This window comes from Carassius carassius, chromosome 13 (assembly GCF_963082965.1).
Source record: "Carassius carassius chromosome 13, fCarCar2.1, whole genome shotgun sequence".
Classification (NCBI taxonomy): Eukaryota; Metazoa; Chordata; class Actinopteri; order Cypriniformes; family Cyprinidae; genus Carassius; species Carassius carassius.
The window spans coordinates 21913424-21932841 of NC_081767.1; positions in this window are offsets into that span (position 1 = coordinate 21913424).

The following is a 19418-nucleotide window of genomic DNA, read 5'->3' on the forward strand; positions in this document are numbered from 1 at the left end:
AGAGAGAGAGAGAGAGAGAACAGTCTAATTAATGTGACATTCAGCCTGTTGAATGTTTCATGAAGAGAGAGTATCATTTATAGGTTGTGGTATGGTTAATATGAATATGCAATTGAAAATGCAAAGACAGAAACCCATAATGGAAGTAAATCTATTTCACTCACACACATGCGATTTTATAAAGATTCAACTATAGTTCTGCTGACCCGAGAAAAGGCATTCATTATTATTTCTGTCCTTTAAGTAGATGATTTTATTTATTTATTTATTTATGTATTTATTTTTGGAGACAGAGGCTGATCCTGATGGCTTTTTCTCTAATCCCTCCCCTGGATTCAGGCTTAACTAAACAGCAAGTTTGTCACAAGCTCAAACAGCAACTCAGTGTTGCACTGGATACTTCATTCAGCTTAAGCCAACTTATCAAGCACATTCAAAGCACATTCATTGAGCCATGTGGACAGGTCTTGTATTTAGCATATGCCGTGTAATGTCTGCATTGGCGGCTTTAGGCAGATTCACACTCCAGACACCTCGAGCCATCCTCGAGCTGAAGCTACAGATAACATTCAGAAACTTCCTCACACATGCCAGTTTAACATCTCAATTACTTTGTTCCACTTCGGAGCAGTTTATTTATTTATTTGCTTCTCAATGTCAGTGAATTCCATATAATATGTGTTGTTACTCCTCCAGATGGGTATATTTATTTTGAAATGCAAAATGGTGTTGTTGGTGTTCTCTCTTTCCTTTTCCATTCAGTCTATTCAGAAAGTAAACATGATAATGTACAATAAGTGGCAGGCTGAAATGGAAAATTGCATGCTGGTGGATGTCTGTGTAATGCACAGCATTGCATTCCAAGCATGCAGGCTTAATATAGTAAATTCTGTATTACAAAGTATGTCTTAAAATAAACACAAAATCTAATACATGGGCCAATCAGAACAATACAAAATATGGCAGTAAATTAGTACACCCACAAGTTTAAACAATCCATTTGTAAACAACCCATGAAATGTAAACTGTGCCATGATTTGATAAACACAGCACCTACTGAATACAGAAAAAGCAACAATTCAAAATCCCACAGACCATTCTGAATACTTATTCAAGAACTGAAAACGTTTAGTGAAGCACAATAAGTTCAGTTGATAATAGAGAAATAGAGCACATCAGCTCAACAAAAGCTGGAAAGCATCCAAGAGGATGCCTGCAGATGCACCATGAAGGAAAGTCATTCAGAGAGAGATGTGTTCAAGCTGAAGTGCTGAGGTTGGGAGTTTAAAACAGAGTGCTGCCCTGCACATTTTCATAATCAGTTTACTGGGCCCCCCATTCGGTCAGACACTGGCCCCATCCTTTGCATCAGTCCATTTGTCACCACAAAATATTTGGCACAGCACCATCTTATTCACAAGCTAATAAAAACGCAACTAGTCTGCTAATATGTTTATAATTTGATTTGATTGCACACTATATCATTGTTACCATTTTTTTATATAAATATTTAGGTTATAACATCATTGATGGATGGAGAGGAGAGTACCATCTTTTCGAATCTGAAAAATCTTCTTCAGATGCAGTAACATGGACAGCGGCGGTAAGCATCGCAAGAGAAGCAACTCTTAGAGAAACAACAGTTCATCTCCGATCTCAGATTTGTTTTTACATTCTCGCCTTTAAGAATTGAAACTTTAAAACGCAGCTAATTATTTGAAATTATGTTCAGCATGTGGTTACGACGCAAACCCTGGAAAGTAAATGATTGAAGTGGCATGCAATTAAATGACTAAACGCGCGTTTGAATGCTATTTATTTATTTCCCCCCAAAACATTTTTTTTTTAGCTCTGACGCAGTTGTTGGTTAAAGTTTCATTGTTGACGAAACTTAAACATCATACCGAAATGTTTTATGTGATGTACAAATTAATACCGGCATCAAAAGAACAGTGTTAGTTTAGTCCGGATTTTAAACCTGATTCTTTAATAATGAGAACATTCCTGTACTCTAAGATGACTTTTTAACTACTTATATATGATAGGTTATTGTAGTTTTAAATTATATTTTTATTGCCTATCTAATTGTTGTTATTTATAATGAACTATTGCCTATAGAATTTAATTTTTTTGCCTCCCCCACGCAGACGTTTCCCCTCTATAATAAATGTATAATATGTATTTAAACCAGGGAAATTATGCTTTGATAAGATTTTACATGTTGCTGTTATTTATGTGTATTACTATTACTAGCTACTACTACTACTACTACTACTACTACTACTACTACTACCACTACCACTACTACTACTACTAATTATTATTATTAAAGCATCGTACGTTGTCCGCCATACTGCTGTCATTACCATTACATCGCTCATTTTATTAAACCCTTGATTAGTAAAAATAATAAAATAATAATAATAATAATAATAATAATTTATTGTGGTAGAAATGAAAAGTGCCCGATTAGCACTTCTAGAGACAACAGAATGATAATGTAAGATCTGAAATGTTAAGTCCAAGACTGATCCAACTTTTCTTAAGAAAAAAAAAGAAAAAAAGAAAAAAACTTGTAATGTCAAACGTCATTACACACAACAGCAAACATACACCATCACACATCAGGTTATACCAAAATCCAGCAGAAGGGAGTCACAACGATCATATATTTATTCCGGTACATGTGATGAAACCTATTTTGAATTTGTTTGAGTTTTATTTTTCTAAATTTCAAGCAGTCAGAAGTGCCTCTATTTAAAGATTTATTTATCTGTGCACAAGAGATAGCTAACATCCGTTGGCTATTTATGTCTTTAAGTTCACGTGGGCTGAATAGGTTACGTTCACACACTGAAACAGTCTTGCAAATTTAGAGGCCTTAATAATACAGGCAAGGCTTTATTTATTTAGAGAAAATAAAATGAGCATGTTATGATATTATCACAGCAAGAAAACAAACGTACTCCGCACGGATCAAATAAATTGTATTTTCACACAACAGACAATTTTAGCTCAATGGTTAAAATGTTTCAGCTGTTTTGATACACAAATTGTATCACTGAACTCGCATTTCTTTATTTGCATATAAACTGCGAAAATCATTATTTTCTGACTCGGTCTTTTATCGGGTTAAACTGATGACAGATGTTTCTTTTTATTTATTTATTTTTTATTTTGTTGTTGTTGTTTCTTACAAAAAAAAATAATTCTTTAAAACATATTATGGCGTGCGCAAAAATAAATGTATAAATCCCGCGTATATTTGCCTGGATATAAGATTATTTTACTGAGCCGATGAAGTGTGTTGAAAAAAGACGCCTGTAATTCCTCTCTCTGTTTGATATTAGCACAAGAGCTTTGCTTCTGGAGCCTCTGTAAAGGAGCAGTGTGCAACTCCTGCAGCACTGAGCACTGAGCCCTGAGACTCCAAGAACAGCATCCTCCTCTCATACCTGTTGAGAAGTCTTTCATCCTTAATGGGCTCATTAGCCACATTGTTAAATGAGTGCTATTCAGGGCAACATCAAAGCAAAAAAAAAAAAAAAAAAACAAGAAGAGGAGTATGCAGCTCCTTTATTAATTTTTGACAAATAAGAGACCCAACAGGGCTCTAAGGGGGGTATATGCTGAAGGAGGCTTAGTTTTGCAGTGCATTGTGTGTCATTATGTTTAAAACAGTAAGCACAATAATATTTTCTCTTCTGATGGCATGCATTTCAGTTGCATTTTTGCTTCTTTGAAGAACGCCTCTTGTGTCCTTTGTCACAAAGCAGAGAGGGTGGCTCCTCATGACGGCATTTCTACAGCAAAGTGTCACCAGAGGCTGCTGCTTGTGTGTGAAATAATAAAGCTGGACAGGTTCTTAAATCATTAGTATTATATATTATATAGTATTATATATACAGTAGTTTCTAATTTCTGATTCTAGCTAAATCAGCAAGACTATCTTTGCACTGCCTATGAAAGAGAGATTCAACTACAATAATGGAAATAAAATGCTTATTGAACATCAGACTGCACATTGAAAATTAAAATAAATGGAAAAAAAACATTTTGACTACTCAGTTGTTTAAACTAATAAAGAACTATTATGATTTAATAAGAAGAATAAGAATAAGAATTTTATTGCCAAATGAAAGAACAATTTAATAATAGACATCAAAACATGTTGCTATTTTTCTCTCCTTGTTGCCTTTTTCTTCCAGAGATTTTCCATCAGCTCAGTGCTCCCTCATGGTGCAATATTAGGTGGTAATAGGATAGGAAAATTAAAGCTAACTCATTGGAATTAAATTGGTCAGCATGTGTTCAGAAGTAATAAGCTGTCAGTTATAAAATGAAGATCTGTATTTAGATATTTTATAGGAAAGAATAATGAATAGGCAAAATAGATGACGCTGTTTTGCAGCTAGATTAGTTATTTAGGAGCAACAGACCAAGAGCAGATTTGTGATAATGACAGTGATTGTTGCATTCTTATAATATGCTGATGTTAGATATATAGACTAAAGGGCTTTTCTGAGCAGTGAAAGAGTTAATGGTTCCCAAAAGTAATGTTTTGATAAAAGACATGGAATTATGAAAAACATCAAACTTTTTAATGAAGGAAAACTAATGAGTATCAAGAGTAGTGTGGAAGGCTGATCAAACTGGAACCCTGTGAACCAGAGAGTGTGTTGCAAAGGAGCTTGCTGACTTCCTTCCCCGGGGGGAGGCTGCCTGGCTTTTACTAGAAAGCACAGGGGGGAAAAGTTAATTTACACAGCCATGTGTTCAGTGCTGAAACTCAATAATCCATCTCCTCCTGAACCCTTGTTTTTTCATATATAATAACAATAATTACAATCCTGTTCAAAAAGGAAATCATTACACTTCAAAGACTCAAAAATAAATAATTTCTGTCTCTCCTGAATTACCTATAATAAAGTTGAGCATAGTTCATATTTTTTTTTCTTTAGTTTTACCTCTCTAGGATCAATGAGTCAAAAACATGAAAAACTGAATGCCAATAAATAATACATCACTGATTAAGTGATGAACGATTTATTAGTATCCTGGAGACTTTGTTGTGCTGGTGTAAAAAAATCTTATTACTAAGTGCCCAAAATGAAATGAATTTAAAATTGTTGCTGCAAATCAATTTAGTAAGCCTTTAAATTATTGATAAAAAAGGATGATTGTTGTCAGTGCCAACTCTTACTATGATAACAGGTTGTCGTGGTTTATTTTAGACTATTGTGCCACATGCTTAGTTGTCATGACAGCTTTACAAATTCTGAGATTTTGACATCAAAAGTAAATTCAAAGGAGGACGTTTAAAGGGGAAAAGTAGATCAAATAAATGTAAGACTGGTATGTAATTTTAATGAAAATAAATGACACCAACCACATGTACATTTTTGTAAATATATTACAACATTATTGTACAGATTATTGATATTTGAATTGATTTATCTTGGACAGGAATATTGAATAATTCAAGTGAAAAGTCAGAGTGTTGAACTCTGTGAGATTTCAACCTTAAATTAAATGTATAAACATGTTTTTTTTCTTTTTTAAAATACGTGCTGCATTATTAAATGTATTATTATTATAAACATTTTCCACTTCATTATTTTCCAGGTTACCTTCACTAATAGTCTTTGCTTTATCATCTTTTAACATGTAGGTTTTATTTTCACATAAATGGAAGTAGATATATGGTACAGTGTTATACAGATAAGTAACGATCTTTCTGTTTGAACTAGAACTTAAAATAATCATATTTTATAATTGTTCCAATAAGCACACATTTTAAACATCCTAATTGTAAAATTTTTCTATGCTTTTTTATTTAATCGAAATTGAAATGCATTTTATATGACTGATTTTCTTTTATGCTTATTATTATTATTTTAATTTTAATTTTTATATTATGGTTTTGCAGGGAATATATGTTTTTAATATTTAATAATTTGTAGAGCTGTTTAGCAGAGCTGAAAATGGTCTTTTCCTAGAATTTTGGGGAAAATATCTTCTTTAGAACTAAGAATTGCATCACATTGGCATCAGAGTGGGTGCACGGAAACCCAGATTACAATATAAATCTCACATTCAGAGGGGGAGATAGAGCAGATACCTTCTTTCTTCTGACCCACTTTGTGTAAACAGGCAATGACATGAAGAAAAGAATATTAAAAGAAAAACCAGCGTGGTTGCTGGACTGGTGTCTGATGTCTGTCAAATCATTAAAGGAGAGGTGGTGTTATCAATTGCAGGGGATCAGCGATAGTGATGACACATGGTTGGGATGGGGTATGTCTTCCACGGGGGCACGCTAGGGGCCTTTTGTGAATTTATAAAGCGAGATAAAATCGGCTTCATATTTCGCCACTAAATCGCTTGATGAAAGCCAGTTTGGAAAGAGAATTGCATGGGAGGGGGGGGGGCTTTATCACCAGTCTCATTGGCTCCAAGGGTTCATGATGAGAAGAGGACAAACAAATGAGTGAAAAGGTAATAAGAAAAAACCAAGCAGAAGGTTTGCTCTATTTAATAAGTCATCACACCGCTATCTCATTACCTGCAGTCTGTCTGGTGAGAATGGTGGAGCATTGCAATGTACATTGACAAAATTTGTCTGTTTTGGGGATAATGTTATCTTCACTGAATATCTCTTGTAAAGCTCGAGCAGCTAGACAGGAGCCCCACTTTTACTTTGCACTGACACAATTATGCCATTCTCTCTGATATTAATAATCTTGACAAAGTCTGTTAAAAAAATAATAAATTATAGCCCCCCTTTTTTTCTACAGGAATGTGTGATTGCAATTAAGATAGGAGTCCTAACACAATGTGGAAATTAGTGGAAACTGGGTTTCAGATAATTACATACAGAGCTTAGCTTTCATATACTCTCCATCAATCACATGAAAACAAATGATCTGGCAGATACGAGGATAAAAAGCAAGATTGTCCTGTCCTCGGGATACAGGCAATGCTACCTGGCACTATCATTTCTTTCTGCATTTCATATGAGTTCATCTCATAACTCATCAAACATTTTGTGCTGTCTACATGCAGCCTTTATTCTCTTTCCTCTGGTTTTATTCTGCATCTAAACTGCACACATACAGAAATACAGCAGCCTGAGGGCAATTGGGTTTTAATGTTGGAGATGATGAATGAGAAGATGCTGATTTTCTGGCAGCCGGATCACTGCAAAAGGACTCCTGGCTCATATTTGATGTGGGCAGTAAAAACAGAAAAGCATTGAAGCAATAGCTGAGACAGCCTTAGTGTTTTACTCAAACGATGCACACAAAGCCAGACTTTGTGATCTGACAGTCCACTGCGAATGCAACAACAACAACAACAACAATAATATATATATATATATATATATATATATATATATATTACCTGCCAATTTACTCTGTTGCAGTGTATGCATAAAATATCTGTACTATTACCACTTCTTATCATGCAAACTCACAGACTTCGGGGTGGCTGGTTTCTGACTAGTGGCTGACACAGATGCATGCTAGAACAGATAGCGCGGTCACATGCTCCTATCAGCAAGCCCTCACTCAGAGGAGATTTTTGGAGCGTGTGGAGTTTATAACATGGAAATTGGCTTTGAACCCCATCTGCACAGGTCGGCACATCTTTGGGCGCGGCAGTGCTACTGCTGACAGGGAAAATGAAACATCAATTCCTTATAATATGGCCAGATTATCATCCTACTTACCCCCTGCAAATTCCAACTTTGAGCAATTCGGTGCCATCAAGGAAACAGTGTAACCTCAGAAAAGACGTGACCCCTTCAATTGATGCGCTTTTAACCAATAGGAGACATATAGTGAAGGTCTTTGAATTCTTTGAACATAAACAAACAACTTTACCATAACTGTTGGCATTAAAGCTAGTGTGGATCGCAAAGGATGTTTACTGAGAATGCATTTTCCATCACAATGTCATCTTTTTTTAAATTTTTTTTTATTTTTTTATTTCAATAACCTTTTGGATTTATTTTGTTTCCACCTACGGAAAAAAATCTACAAGACACCTTAGTAGTTTGGTGTCGCCCAAAAAACATTAAGCGGAGTACAAAAGACATTAAACATTGCCAGAACGGTGATAACAACTGATAGTCAGCCAAAGTTATCCAAACGACAAAAATAAATAAATAAATAAAAATAAAATGGAGTATTCAAAACAGCTCCTACCTTTGTAGCACTGTTGTTTTCATCAAATTAATTAGGACTAGTCTGGCTTCAGTACCTCCCCCCTTCAAAAAGTGGAGGGACAAAGTAGCTGACGGTGATTTTTTTTTTTTTTTCGCTAACTACGACTAAAATGTAAAGCACTCTGCCTAAAGAGCAACGTTTCAGTGTGTGAAATGTGAGTGATCAACAACTTTTGCAGCTGGACCATGCTAAGTTCGGAATGGGATGTCTTTATTGGAAGGGTATTAGTTTTGTTGTTTCCTTCGGCCTGTCCAGCCTGCTGGTATCCCTCTCACCCGGCTAGGCAGCTGGGTCCCGACCCCTCAGATCTGCCCCTCTAACGGGGGCTTCTTTGAGGCCCCCGCTGGGTCCTCCCTGTCTCCTCTCTTCAGCAACATCCCATTCAGCCCAGAGATAACTTTATTCATCTCGCGGATCATTGTATCCAGTTGAATGAGGGAACTATGCAGACACTCTAGTGAATTGAACAAGTCTGTGGGGATTGGGGAAGGCAGGGGGGTTTGTGCGAGTGGGGGGTGTGGGTATTTTATGTCTTAATGTCTTTATTTAGAGTGAGCCGAAAAATGTCACGTCTCACTTGTAGCTGACCCAACTGTTTTGCTTGACAGAGAAAAAAACAACAACAACATTTTGCTGGCTACTTGTCGCTATTGAGTAACACTTGACTGTTTCTGACAGCGACCATGTTGTAAACTTTTTCTTTTTCTAAAATATCGAACGCTCACTTGCCATTATCACCACAGAGGATGATACGGATAGCTGTGAACGCCAGCATTCCCTCCGCCTGTGTGAAATTCGGCTGCATTCCTCTCCCATTTTGTCATCAGAGACTTCGAGCGGAGGTGTCTCAACTGTGTTTGATTTGCCTGCTGTGAGGCTGGCAGGGACAGTTGGGCTTATTCTCTCCACCCAAGCCACCCAGACCACCCTGCTCTTCTCTCATCATTCATATTCAAGCCAAGGCCTCTTGACAAGTCCACTGATCTCACTCAATGTTTTGTGATATAGACAATACCTTTTTTTTCTCCCTCTCTCTCTCTTTCTCACTCTCTATCCCTCTCTCCAACTTCTCTCTCTCTTTCTCAGAAAATCTGAAACCATCACACTCCTCCAGGCATGGCAGTGTAGTGAGGTAGAAGTGCAGGATTACTCCCCTCTGTGAGCTCCCTGCTAACAGCAGTGGCTGCCTCCCTCCCAGTCCCCGTAAAAGACAGTCTAATGAGGCAGATAAGCAGATGCCAACAGACTCCACACTATGTCCCACTGCTACTTTCCACACACCAACCTAATGATTTATTATCTAACATCTAACATCTAACATCTTTATTATCTAATATCTAAGCCAAACAAGAAAAAAAAAAGTCTTTGGAAGAGTAATGACAACCTGCTGAAAGTTTATAATTAGTTTTAAATGTATACGTTTAAAAAGATAGGAACACGAAAAGGAGAAAGATATAAATTATGATCTGTATAATAAAATAAACATGCATGCAACAGCTCCTTTTTACTTTAAAATGTGCATGGGGTTACAAAACCATTGATTTTTTTCAAATATTTTCGGCAAAGAGTTTGCAACGGCTTTATCAGCTGGGGGATTTGGACTAACCCAAAAGAGAGAAGTTTATACATTAGCGCTGTAGTTGCAAAACACTGTTGATATTCAAATGATTATCGTGCAAAATCTGGGATAAGCTTCAGTTGTGAGAGCCCTTCTAAGTGCCTACAACTATTGCTAATTCCCCTAACCATTGTGTGTGTCACAATGGCCTTAATCCTGTTTCTCTTTTGCAGAAGCTTGGACTATTTTCCCTCTCATAAACCAACAACACTCCCCCTGGCCAGGCCTGAGAGGCTCAGAGAAAAGGCGCTATGTGTGTATACTTCAATGCTTTTTCTGTGTTACTTGGCCGGTGCTCTGCATAAACTTTTAAGTGGTCCCAGTAGGCCTGAAACACCTCTCTGCAAAAATAATAAGCCATCGTAAACTGAAAAAGAAAGAAAGAAAAAAGACGAAAGCAAATAATCTGAACTAAACTTAAACCTTATTATATCTTGGAATAAATTAGAACTTTAACCAGAAAGTAAATCTGATTTTTTTCTGGCAGTTTCTGGCAGTTCAGTCATGGGCCTCGTAATACACATTGTAACTTCCATTAATGCATTATTTATAACTTGGAGGTCCAGAATCCGAATTCAGAATTAAGGCAAGATTCAATCAGAACACTTTGTGGTTTCACACAGAAAGCATCTCCTCACAAAGAAAAGCAACACCATAATTCCCTTCCTTGCAATTCGTCTTCAAAAAGAATATACAGAGGTGAAGCATCCAAGGCCAGTGCTCGTCTCAGTATCAAAGAATGAGCATGTACAAGAATAAACAAAGTGTCGAAATAGATTACAGGGTCATCGATCATGTTTGTCATGTTCATAAATAAGAAGTGACTTAGTGAAACCTAAACACATATCCAAACAAATTTCCTCATAACCCACAAATGCTATGTCAAGGTCATTTTACCTCATTTTTCTTCATGTATATATATATATATATATATATATATATATATATATATATATATATATTTGAATGTGCTATATGAACAGAACAACAGAAACATCTCTTAAGCAGAGGTGTATGAGAGGTCTTTAGTGTAGCCCTCCAAGTTAGCAAGTACCATTTGTGTGAGTATTTAATAGACAGTCATGTATAAAAGCTGTCACGCTGTTCCAAACCCATCCTCTAATAAGAACATGATGGCTTTATTCGATATGGGTGTCGTGCGGCGTGTGAGAGCATATCCCAGCGTGTGGCTTGTGTTCGCTTGTGTTACAGGTGTGTGAGATTGCAGTCCACTTGTTTTTAGAAAAGTAGGAGAGAGTTGGGCCTCATTGTGCCATGAACAGACATCAGCTGGAAACTGACAAATGTGGGATTAGCCTGTACTTATAATCAGCTAATAGCACACTATGTGTTCCTGTCAATCAAGCCTGAACAGTGCACAGTGTGGGTGCAGCAGATTTAACCAGCAGAAACATGGCTACTGTATACTTTATTGTTATTCCACAAGGGTAAAGGGACACTTAGTTCTCATGCTATATGACCTGTGCTTCAGGAGCCTTATGAAGTATGTCAAAAATGTTTCATGCAGTTCTCTTTGGATTTATTTAGTTTTATTATTTATTTTTTTATAAAAAATCCATACGTTCCGTTACAGTTTTCTAATGTTCTCTTATTTTGTTTGCTGTTTATTTCCAAGTTTGCTAAAGAAATGTTTATATATATTTTCCTCTTGATATATATGACTGTATAATTAATACATTGATATAATTTTATTTGCAGTATTGTCTTGAGTTTATTGCCAGCTTTGCTAGAAAGCCGTTTCAGTTTCTCTTTATTTATTTTCCTACATGACTGTTTCTAGTTCATGGAACTGTAATCTACTGTTTATTATATCTCTCTTAACATATACTACGTACATGCTATGTGCAATGCTTTGGCAATATGTACCTAAGTATGTCATGCCAATAAAGCAATATGATTAAATATAATATATTTCAATTCTTTTAATTGATACTAGCTAATCAGATTATTGAAGTTTACAAATAGTAAACCAATGCAACTTGTATGAATGAGGCAGAGATATGAATCTAGCTTAAGTCGTCAGTCGTCAGGCTGCTGTGATTGAGTTTATATCAGTTGCTTTGTCTAATTGCTGCTGCAACTCATAAAACCACTGAATTGAAAAACTGTTATAATGTGGCTGAAATGAATTATGAATGTAGATGATCACAGATTGTAGTTGACTGCTGTTCACCTGACTATTTAGTGTGGTTAAAAATTTAATTTAGTGATGGTGTCTTTCAGAAGGGAGCCGCGAGTGTCAGATCCACACTTCATACTGTCTCTGAAGAGTAGATGGATTAATGATGTCAAACCCAAAGTTAAAAGATAATGCAATCATAATAACGCCCACGATATGTGCTGGTTTAGTTAATAAGCGTGCTTTTATTAAACACTGTATCAGTAAAGATTCTCATTTACTATTTTATGAACATGAGGAAAGTAGAAAAAAATAATGACATACAACAAGTAAGTGAATCAATTTCTTGCAGGTACAAGTGAGTTTTTTTAGGCATTAAGTCACAAATTCTTTTAAAATTGTGATGTATTAAATACTTGAGGATTTTTTATGTGTTGATCACTGAGATGCTTAATAGGTTTTATTCAGTGCATTTATAAAGGTTACAGGTAGAAATGGTGCAGTAAGTATCTTTCAACCTTTCATTTGTTTATAAGAATTATAGTGATATAAAAAAGCAATTGATATTTGGGTTGTGTGATGCTATTCTAATTATTATTATTATTTTTCTAGATCTTTTCAATTGTTTAAATTTATGTTAAAATTACTTCATTAAAAATGACCTGAAAGCATTCATCATATCATCTTTTAAATTGAATAGAATTTTCTTACTTTTATTTTATTCATTGTATATATATATATATATATATATATATATATATATATATATTTTTTTTTTTTTTTTTTGTGGACCTTAAATGAAAAAAGAAAATCTTAGAGAATGTAAAATATAAGACAAAACCATAAAGCAGGAAATTACTTGAGAGGATCTCTTTAAACACTAGGCATATCCCATGTTTGGACGATCTGATGAACAGACACATTTTATTCAGGTAAAATGGGGTAACACTAAGCAAATGCCACAATGTTCACAACTGGTATAAAATATGTAAAATAATGTCTTTTTGTAAACTTCATTGAAAATAATTAATAATTATAATTAATAAATATATTCTATAAGTTGGAAGGGAATATGTCTACAAAAAAAAAAAAGGTAAACCTTTATGTCACTGTTATTAACACAATGACCTGTGTGTAAAATAATTAATAATCTTATACGCTTTTCGTGTGTGTTAATACAAATATGGATGCCATTATAAGATTTCTGCTGGATCCTTGTTGATAAAATGCCCCATCTTTGTATTTATGGAAATGCACCATTTTCAATTGAAGCAAGAGGGAAAAGCACTTTCTCTGTCACACAAAATCCCCTTGCTAAGCCCCAGCAACTTATTCGATTTATTAAGGTCTTATCAAGTGTGATATGCTCGAGTACCCAGGTGGCCATAAAAATGATTCTCTTATCAGGTGTTTATTGGAAGTGGAATTAGGATTGGGGTGGGGGGGTCTAGTTAAGAACTTATTTATACAGGAGTTTAATTTTTATTAAAAGAATGGCGGCACAATAGCTGGCACTGGCCCCCATTGCACTCTGAATCTTAACACCCTGGAACCTTCATTCAGAATGGCTGGCAGCCTGGCATATCTCAGACCCGCACAGGCTTAATCTAAGGCATGCTGGGTCCGAGAGGGGTGAGTTGCACTGTTAATTCCATATTGAAGGTGGGCACGTGTTGAGAGGAGCCGAGACAGGTAGCGGGTGCCAGGGGAGTCAGCCTCATGCCCTACCAACGATTGCCAAGCGAGGTGTTAATTGGGAAGGTGCAATGGTGGACTGATGTTGGGCGTCCAATTGCAGAAGAGAGTGTGCGTGGTCTCTGACTCTCCCATAAGTCACTGCTCCCATCTTAAAAAGACTTATTATGCTGCTAAGGCATGTTGTTACGTGTTATACGCCCCATACTGAGTTCAGATTTAATAGTACAATAGCAGGTTGTGATCCTATATAATGGCTTATTTCAATTTGATGCACAAGTGTGATTATGTTTTGAAAAGATTTTTGTATGGCTGTAGGTATGTTGATCATTTAATTTTATCATGAATAATATATACAATACACTTTTCTTATTGCAGATTATTGTGAATATCCTTTGTTTGAAAGTAAATAAATTACACATTCATTGCATCATCCTTCATTGCTGTGTTTTCAGTGCCTTCAGTGACTTCACTACGGTTATTTATTCTTGATTTAATTTCATTTGTTACATTATAAATATTTTTAATGTCACAACATACATGTATTTTAGTCCGGGTACATGTCCATCCTCAACCATTTGAATATGAATGCACCCTCCCGGGTACAGCAAAAGCCGCTCTCTTCAGAATTCACACAACCTTCAATTTAACCTCAGAACCATTATGTTCAATGGGGAATGGCCTCATCATTGTCAAAAATTCAGCATCCTGTTCAGCGAAAGGATTTAATTAAGCCCAGCACATTCCTAAAGAAAGTAATTTTGGGACACAATCATGTCTCAAAAAGATAATTCCTCTTAATGGAGAGCTTTTGAATACATTTACTGGAGCCCAAGCTGGACCTTAGTATGAAAATGTTTTTTTTTTTTTTTGCAACAGACAATTTTCACAGTGATTTAATCCTGCCATTACAGAATCCATTCAGATTTTATAATTTGACTTTAGACTAATTCCAAAAATAGCACTTTTCCAAACACTGTTGCATTAATAAAAAAAAAAAATTGTATTTTAACTTATTTGTTCTCCAGTGGTTCAACCCGATCTCATGGCAATTCATACATATTTTACAAGGTGGCTTATTTGTACGAATTCGTACGACCACACTTGAACAAATTCATACGATTTTTGCCAAATCGTACATATTTTACGAGTTGCACAATTTGATGAATTTGTACGAATTTCCTACACCTAACCCCGCCCCTAAACCTAACTGTCACTGGGGTTTAGACAAATCGTATAAAATCGTACGAGTGAGGTCGTACAAATTCGTACGAGTAAGCCACCTCGTAAAATACGTATGAATTGGTCGTGAGATAGCGTTGGGTTTACAGCTGGTTTGACTCTGATATTTCTTTCTTATAAATCTGAGGACATCCACGGTGCACCTACCTTTGGTCTGGACCTCAAAGTGTGTCTTATGTGATGGGATTGCACACAGCTGTCACCCAGGGTGTTGATATCTTAATCAACACAAGGAGGGACACATGATTCAGATGGGGGTGTGCAGGCTGCATTTCTGGTGAGGTAGGACGTGTTGGGTCAGCCTGAACAGCAAGGAGGGACTTTGGGGGAGCACTCCACCCTTTGTGCCATGTGCTGCAGAGACATAATGAATTACATTATAATTATAATACAAGCTGGACGCAAAAGGGACAAAACAGATATTTGAGCAGGGGGTGGAGAGGGTTGTTCCACTGAGACTTTGGCCTCAGAGCGCGGCCGGTCATTCACACTCTTTAACACGATTGCACACTAGCTTTTGCCGACATGAAGGGGCTTTATCTCGCAGTATGCACAGCACTTCAGTCTTTTTAATGCGAGTGCATTGGGATGATCGCTATACAGATTACTAGTTCTGTTATTTAGTCATTAATATTTTTAGATCAAGCTGAAAATTATCAGTTCTATAGACTGGAACAGAAAAGTACTAGTAGTAAATATGTGGGTATTTTGCATGTATATCGCTGGTAAATTAGTATTCTGTGCATTGATGCTTGCTTATTGTGAATAACAAGACAATCCTGACCCCATCAACACCAAACCAGACATCCACAAAAACGTCAACTAAAATAGAAATCCATCCTGATGCATGTAATACAAAAGTGTGTGCATATATGATTCAAGGAGGATTTATTGGTGTGTGTCTGTCTGTGTGGTGGACGGATGGGCAGGCAGGTGACTGCGTCTACATAGGGCGATGTTGGTAAGAGTGGCGGTAGCGTGAGCGATGAAGTTTGGGGGTGTCGTCTGTGGGGGGGGGGTGGTTGCTGGAGCAATAGAGAGAGGCCGAGGGGAGGGACGCTGGCAGTGACTGAGAAGATGAGGATTTGACAGTGAGGTGACAGAGAGTTCAAACAAAATGAGGCTTGTAGATTAGCAGCGCTCCCCTCTGTGACAGGTGTCATCTCTGGGGGCAGTCTGTCACTCTGCCTGCTGCCACTCTTTATATAATACGAAGAGGGAGAGCAGGGAGAAGGAGGCAAGAGAGCGTGGAGTACGCGGAAAGGTGGCGCCAGTCACACCTCGCTGAGCACATCCTGCCGGAGTCTTGAGACCGATCAAAGCCCAGGTGGGACAGGGAAGCACCCTCATATATAAACATACACATGCACATGGATACACAAGCCCAGCCAAAATATTCTATTAGGACCCATGACGCAACCATTTGCTTTTATGTAAATTGTGTCTTTGGGAGGACTAATGCTTGTATGAAATTTGCTTTTACCACATTCAACTAAGCTTAGCTTTCAGTTGTTTTGATTATAGTCTAACACTTGTTTGTATTTAGTTTTGTAATTTTCAATTACTTTTGAATAGAAGAGGAATAATTAGGTTTTCCTTTATTAATTTGCTTTTAATTTATGTGTAAGACTGTTGCTAAAATGTGTTTTATTCAATTAAAGAGTAAGTAAAATGTGATATATAAGAACTCTGATTTGATATAGTATTGCATTCATTAATAATAATATAATATAATATAATATAATATAATTAATATAATTAATATAATATAATATAATATAATATAATATAATATAATATAATATAATATAATATAATATAATATAATATAATATAATATAATATAATATAATAATACATGCATTTGGTAAAACTTTAAAATAACTTTTTAACTTTTTAGAATCATTAACATTAATGTTAATTTATTAACAATAAATTATATTAGACTAATCAGATCAATGATTTTTAAATAATTTTTTTTATGAGTAAATATGTTTACATGTTTTTCCTATACATATTTAATAACATTTCTGACTGTGTGAATGCATGTTTACTAATGAATAACTATAAAATGTTATAATGATTGTGGTAATGTAATTAATAAAAGTAATCACGTTGCCCTGGGATGAATACCAACTGTTTTCCAGAATTTAAAAATGTATTTATTGTTTGTTTGTTTGTAACTAATTTGGTCATAACAAAAAGAAAAGTGGTGCATAAACTATTTTCACTCAGCGATTGCCAGTAACTTTCACAGTTAATTACAAATTAACCCAAAACACTGAACTAAACATTACATTTTTATCAGCAGAAATACTATTATTAGTATTCCAGTAACCATTTGTATTTACCACTTCAAACCCATTTTTAAAATAGCTTTTATTGTAAACATGAGTTATGTGACTGAATATAGAAGAATGTGTGTTAGTGAGTTTTACCTCACTTACACTGATAGACAAACACAGTGATTTAAGACTCAGTAAGGGGACTGCTGGCCTGTCTGTGGTCTTTGCCAATGGCGCCGCACAAGAGTGTATTAAGATGAGCCGGGGGAATCTGCTCTGTCTGACTACTCGACTCACAGATTCACTGCATCCACTACCTGCCCAAAGCCTGCAGCCATCTGGCCTCCAGATTGTGCAGAGCTGCACTCAGCAAGCGCCGCTGCCTCCCCTCTGGGTTAGGCAATCAGCAGAGGGCCTGCTCCTTCTCTCTGGAGCTCATGGAGAATGTACCCACACACACACACGCACGCACACAAGTAGTGAGACCCAGTCGACTTAAAGGGCGTTTGGTCTTCAAGGGGGTTTGCTGTTTGGTTGAGCAGACCAGACCACAGCTAGTTACAACCTCAGAGGACAAAGAAAGTACTGTGAGGGTGTGGGCAAGATCTAGCAGTGGTGACAAATATAGATCTAATTAGTATTCTACTGTTTGTCTTTTGGACAGATGAGGGATGCCCCCTATTGACTCTGTCAGGGGAACCAGAGCAAAGGGGAGTGAGGAGATGTGCATGGTACTGTGTAGACTGCAAATAACGTTGTAAGTCATGCCAAGTTCATACCTCACGATCCGAGTAATAAGCACAATGCGGGCAAGCAGATCTTGCAGATTGCATGGACAATAGCAGCTTGCAATATGTTATTGTGCTGAAACATTACAATGTTTTGCACAACACTGCAATACCCAATAGAGTGTGAGGGTTGTGCGTATTCCCAGGGATAAAAGGAGACACAACGCTCCGTTTGTGCCGGGCAGCAGACTCAGTGTTTCCAGAGCGTGTGGTGAGTGAAAGATAAGACCAGAATGAGATGAGCATGGAGACGCTCTTTTCATCACAGTCCACTAAACATGCTTGATGACATTTTGACTGCAGTGAGGCTGTTTAACTAGCCAGACAAATTTTTGCAAAGCAAGTATTTTTTAGATCTGTTCAAATCAGTTATTTAGTTCAGGACTATATAAGTGTTAATGTAATCTTCCTTTAAATGTGTTTTTACATTTCACAAATCATGTCTCTCTATATCTATATATACAGTATATGGTTATTTACCTTCTCTGAAAAGACATTGGCATAAAATCTCTCCTCTCAGTCCACAGATCTGTGAAAAACTTTTTATAATATTTAGTGCTTAAGGTGTCTACCAATATAACAGTGAAATCAATCTGACAGACCAAAAAGCTATTTGTAAGCAAAAAGAAAAAAAGAAAAAGAAAAGAAAAGAATTACGTTGTTTGTGTTTGTGCTGATAATTGCAAGAAAAACCTGTAATAATACAATTATAGATGTCTAGCTGTAAAAGAACATATTTTATTATTATTTTATTATAATTATTATTATTTAATTTTAATTAAAAAAATATTATTTTTGAAAAACTTAGAGAATTACTATTTTATTATTACTTTATAATAATGTAATTAAACATAAGATGTTTCATAAGTTTTTGGATAATGTAATATTCTATTTAATTATTAAAATGAATATCTTTTCAGAAATAGATTCCTTTAATTTTAATTCACAATTTAAATTGTAATTTGAATAATAAATGTAGACTACAAAACTGAGAATGATTTACTTTGAAACTGGACTTATAGAAATTTTATTTTTATTTTAGAACCCCTTTTATTTATTGAATACTTTAAATCTCATACATTTTTGTATGTTAAAAAAACCATGACCTCAAACAGTTTCCCGAAATCTTTTCGCTGTGGTCATTCATATTTCCTTTAACTATAAGATCCATCTGCCATATTTCCTCAGTCTCTTCTCTATACATTGTACCACTCTCACCTCAGTTTTCCTCACATATGCACATACACACACGCTTTTAACTTTTCCATTAAACTTAAAGCTGCCCCGAAAGGGATTAGAGTGAAGTTTTCAGAGAGAAAGCGTTCTTCCTACATTATCAGCATGAGATGAAGATGTTTGACTGTGAGCGAGTGTGTGTCCCTTTATCAGAGGGGCTTTATGTGAGGCTTAGGCAGTAGT